This window comes from Patiria miniata, unplaced genomic scaffold (genome assembly GCF_015706575.1).
Source record: "Patiria miniata isolate m_02_andy unplaced genomic scaffold, ASM1570657v1 HiC_scaffold_11, whole genome shotgun sequence".
Classification (NCBI taxonomy): Eukaryota; Metazoa; Echinodermata; class Asteroidea; order Valvatida; family Asterinidae; genus Patiria; species Patiria miniata.
This window is the reverse complement of record NW_024037049.1, coordinates 979307-985306: the sequence shown is the minus strand read 5'-3', so window position 1 is coordinate 985306 and position 6000 is coordinate 979307.

Genomic DNA, 6000 nt, shown 5'->3' with positions numbered 1-6000 from the left:
AACTTGAAAAGTACATGAGTGATTTGAATGATTCTCGTACTAAAAGAAGGCTTATGAATTGAGCTTTGATATCCTAGATTTTGAAAGTGTTACATTCAGAACTAAAACAATGGTACCGACATTTGGGTTTCGCTTCTTTTTTTTTACTCACCCTGTATAGGAAGAACTTGGGTGAAATCTTGATTAATCTATTTTGCTTTTTTTGGGTGAAACTTTGCATTTTTATTCATAAATAATAGCTGTTTGTGCCAGGTGCTGTTCTACTGGGGGGGGGGGCTTTAGCTTTTGTTTAGCCCCCCACCCCACCTCCCCAATTACCAAAATAAAAAACGAAATAGCAGTATAAAATGTTTGAAGGTCACATGCGGACGGTCTCCCCTCCTCCCCCCCCCCCGCCCGCCCCACCAAACACACGCACACACAGTCTTTTTTTACTATACGCCTCAGGACAACTATTGTGTTTTCCTTTGTCCCTCTAATATAACACTTTCCCATAGACTAAGCACATAACCGTACGATCGAGGACCGGTTTTAACAATAGGCACCGTCGTCCGAGGGTCAAAGGCTCCTTTGTGCTCCTTTTGTTGTCTGTCCTCGAGCGTAATACAATACAAGAGCACCCCCCCCCACACACACACACCCACACACCCACACCTGTTTCACATACCTAGTGTGGACTTTCCTTTCTTTTCGTGTAGTTAAGGAACACCAGTGGAAAAACTCATTTTTCTCAAACTGTGAAAACTCTTACAACCCAATTTTTTTTCAATGATTCCCTTTAGTGTTTCTCTTCATTCTGCTACAGATAAACCTAACCCAAAAATGCCTCTAAACCTGTTTTCCAGAAATGGGGAAACACTGTGTGGACGTGGGCAAGTCCACACTTCGTCGCTGCTACCTACATTATGTGGACGTCTTTTGTTCGGAAGTCCACACTGCGTATGTAAGACAAGCTCACCCACACACACACACCCATATTCCCTACAGCTGGCCAAGCGGTGATTTTTTTCCAAAACAACATCCGCATGTGAAGTATACACTTTGGCATTAATTCTCTTAAAAACATGAGAAGACAAATATACAATTATAAAAAAAAAGAATTAAATTCAAACGTAATGAAATTCGGACTTTATTTCCTTTTACAAAAAACCTCGATAGTCTCAGATTAGAAAAGAAAACCTAGAGATCTATGTGTGTCTGCAACAGAACACGTCCCTGACTATATGCATGTGCAACGTTTCAATCGAATCGGAACTACGGTTCTTAAGATATATAATTTAAGATATGCACCTCTAAGGCTACATCACAAGACTCTTGATCAACTGCCAACAGAGTGCGCTCGAATAATACATGACGTTCACATCTTTTACCAATTGCAAATTACAAGGCACTCAGGCGCGGTTCCAGAACCAATATTTTCTGGGGTCTAGCAGGGTGGATCTAGAATTTTTTCAAGGAGGCGTGCTGAAATGTAGACGGTTATTTTCTCCAGACACTTAGTCCCCCGAAAATCAATGGGGGGGGGGGGGGGGGGGGGGGGGGGGGGGGGGGGGGGGGGGCTCGTGCCAATTTTTTTAAATGGGGAGCGCCAATAAAATCTTCAAATCAGGCACACTATATTAACTACAAATGCTCCCCTGTCACGACTATTTCTTTAGGGGGAGACCGTTCGCATGTACATCACAGACCTTCTTTTTGCTAATGCAATTTTGTTTTTTACGGATTTTTTTTTTTTTTGGGGGGGCGGGCTAGACAAACATTTTGGGGGGGCTAAAGCCACTCCCCCCAGCCCCCCCCCCCTAGAACCGCCACTGAAGACACTTCCGGAAAGAAGGGTCACGCGATTTTGCACGTTATATCAATAATCAATTCCTGTAAAAAGCACAATCAGATCTCTCACATGTGATTTCAGATTGATTTTCAACGACTAAATCTAGAAAGCTTTGGTTGTTTGTTATCTGATACTTGAGGACGTCATTGTGACGAGCTAACCAGAAAGCCCGAGAGCTATATGTCAACTGTGCTATTTGAAGCAAAAGTACGAATTAAATCTCTCGTGGCTGATTTTCCAGCAATTTGTTTTTATTTTAAAGGTCTTTTTATTGTAACTTATGGCCTGGTGATGTCATAAATTTTTCTCCCCCTCAACTTTTTGTTAACATGAAGCTGATTACATACATCAATAATATTATAAAGTGATTTCAGCAAACTACGCCACAGACATCAACTGATTATCCATTTTAAACATTTTCCAACCTGTCGCCGGACTCGGAGAGTTCTCTTACATGTATGATGTCACCGGTAATTTGTTAGTAAAGCACAACTTTGGCAGAGAAGGAAGGGCCTGAAGGAAGGGTAAAGTGATTTGGCACAGGCGGGAGAAAAATCAAGTTCAGATCTCTATATTAATAATCAGATTTTATATTAATTTTCAAAGATTAAATCTATTAACATTCCATTGCTTGTAATTTGACACAATATTCATCTATAACACATCGTGGTCTACCTACATACCAAGTTTCCACGCAATCGGACTTACCATTCTCTAGATACAGGACGTTTAAATAATTATGCACTTTTAAGATGACGTCACGTAACCAATGGTGACAACATGATGAAGTCACTGTTGGGACTATGCCTATGCTGAATTTGAATGATGTATGACAAAGATTAATGCTCAAAGTGGATGTTACGTACTACAAAAGCCCTGCAGTGCCATCAAGTATATATTAAAAAAAAAGAAGTATATTTTTTCCAAGTTCGTTTTTACGAGATATATTTTTCCCAAAGCTCGTTTTTATGAGATATATATTTTTTCAAAGTTCGTTTTTACTTCTATTTTTTCAAAGTTCGTTTTTACGAGATATATTTTCCCCAAAGCTCGTTTTTATGAGATATATTTTTTCAAAGTTCGTTTTTACGAGATATAGTTTTCCGAAAGTTCGTTTTTATGAGATGTATTTTTTAAAAATTCGTTTTTACGAGATATATTTTTTTCCAAAGTTCGTTTTTACGAGATATATTTTTTCCAAGTTCGTTTTGACGAAATATATTTTTTCCAAGTTCGTTTTTACGAGATATATTTTTTCCCAAGTTCGTTTTTGCGAGATATACGTTTACATACTACCCGGACGCGTCGACGAGCCCAGATGCGTGCGCCAAATTTAAAAGCAAAAAATGCGAGTGTAGTTTCCCACGAGATCGTGACTGCGTGATTGTTCTTACATTATCTTATTCTAATTTTACTTATAAAAGTATTTCAAGAAATTATTTGAGTGTATGAACTTATTTTCCATCTGAACTTAAAGTCATATTGGTGTAAATTTAATGGGGGGAAAAATGTCCCTACATCCCTCTAAAACTGGTAAATTGAGAATATATTGAGAAAAACAGGATTTTGTTTGAAAATATATTTTCCCCCTCTAGAAAAAAATTCTGGCAACGCCAATGTTTCCAGCTCTTGCACGAAACTTGACCCAAAAACGTTCGTTTATTTAGCTCCACTGCGCATGTCTGTCATCACGCGAGGAGCCAGGCGCGAGTAAGCCGGGGGAAGTAATCGAACGCACTCTCATCATAGACCCATGACCATAGTGACCGTTTTAGCCGATTTTCGGCTAACTGTGACAGAATTTTTGTTAAAAAATGAGTTTGACAGAAAATTTGACAGAATGGATTTTTTTGGCAGATTTCTGGCAGAATTCTGCAAAATAGTAATTTGACAGAAAAAAACAGCAAGTTTGAAAAAAAAATTGAAATTTGTTTAAAAGAGCTTCAATCCTTTCAAAAAACCTTTGCATAATGGGACAGGTAGGCTGGTCTAGGTGCCGGGTTCACTAGGAAACGGACTTCGTCGTGGCCGGATCTGCGTTTTGCCCACAATTTACGCAATAATTTCATAACATCTTTATGTGACTATAGATTGTTTATGTTTTTGAACCTTAATTAAGGCAATACTACCAATCTGCATGTGAATTTAAGTGTTTATAGTGTATTTCGAGTAATTCTGGGGAATTTGGCAGATTTTTGATAAATCTGACAGATTTTTGATGTGCATTTAGCAGAATTTGGCTCTGACCTTACGGTCACCCTGCCCATGACATTCGCATGTAGTCAGGCAGCTTAGGCCAGCTTTTGGAATGGATGTGGACTTTCCGGACAAAAAGCGCCAAATTTTTTCAATTTTTGATAGAAACCAACTTATCCAATAACAATATGGCGGCCATCTTGGATTTTAAAGATGGCTGCCATTGAAAACCTATTTTTACCCATATTTCATCTTCTAAGCCACTTCGTATTAAAGTTTTGATGTCTAAACATACATTATTAGGGTCAAGGAATGCAACTGTACCATTTGGGATAGTGTCAAATAATTTGTTTGTCCAGATACAGTATTGTTGCCATCTTAATTTTGAACATTGCCGCCGGCATTGAAAACTACCTGTTTTGCATCTTTAAGCCACTTAACATTGAAATCTTAGTGTCTAAACATATATTTTCAGGGTCAAAGAACGCAACTGAACCATTTGGGTTAGTGCTATATGGGTAATTTGTCCAGATACATTGCGGTGACCATCTTGGATTTTAAAGATGGCCGCCATTGAAAACCTATATCTACCAATATCTGTTCTTCTAAGTCACTTATGATTAAAATTGTGGCGTCCAAACACAGTGTCAAATGCTCAGTTTGTAAATTGTGGCCATCTTTGATTTTAAAGATGGCCGCCAGATAATAATTGCATTTACTGATATCTCAGCTACTACCCCATATCAAATCTCAGTCTAGGTGTCGAAACATACATTTTCAAGGTCAGGAAATACAACTCTTTTATTCAGAAGAGACCAAGATGATTTTAGTTATACACACCGTAAATAGTCAAACTGAAGACAAAATCTCTATCAGAATACCGTTGACATATACTGCAGTCACCGAAAATACTGTATGAAGTATTAGTAAAACAACATTATGTGATGCGAATAAATGTCATCACTCACAAAGGTTTACAGTTTAAAAGTGCTCGCCCTAATTCTCACAGTTGCAACCGCATAGTTTATTGCACTTAGCAAGGTGCTGCATATGCACGTCTCATGCACCGCATACACTTTGATTCTTGAAGCCACATTAACTAGTTCACTGCAGGCTTTGGAGGCCACAGGTAACATGGTCCAGACAGGAGTCCATTACAGTTTTTGTTCATGTTCGAGTGCCTGATCCTAAACAGGCTTGTCCCCGTTGCTGAAACATCTCTTATCCCTTAGCAACCTGGATTGCGACATTGCAAGTCAACAACAAGTCAACTCTTAACCTGGCACAGCAAGCTGAGGATGGGTTTCAAAACGACAAATAAGTGGAGCTATTTTTGTGGAGCTTTCAGTCACATATGATACTGTAAACCACTGCCGCCTCCTGAAAAAGATCTTGGAGTTGACCCAATTACCTCGCATTTACGGATCATATCGGAGCCCTTCTCAAAGACAGATGCTTATTTGTTGTTCAGAACAAAACAAAAACGCTGTCGACGGCAAGAAAACGTTCTACCACAAGGCACTGTGCTAGCTCGGTTGCTGTGTAACGTCTACACAAAACAAATCACAATTTAATAGACCAGACCACTGAACGTTTCATCTACGTATATGATCTTTGTGCTACATCTCAAAAAATTCCATTCGAAGCCATAAAAGCAAAACTTACCTCAGCGCTTAGCCGTCCCTATACTATGAGCGCAATCACCTCCATGCCAATCTCGCTAAGACTCAAGTCTGCTCATTCCATCTCAGGAACGTTAACCGCGAAGCCAACCGACCCATAAACATCGAATGGTCCGGAACACCATTGGCCCCTTGTAGCCATCCTGTCTACCTTAGGGTGACCCTCCATCGTATCTTGTCATTCAAGTCATCCAAACTTAGTTCCCCGTAACAACATCATAAAAAAATTGAACAACCTCCGAAAGGGGAGCCAAACCACACCCTAAGATGAACCGTTTTGGCTCCGTGCCA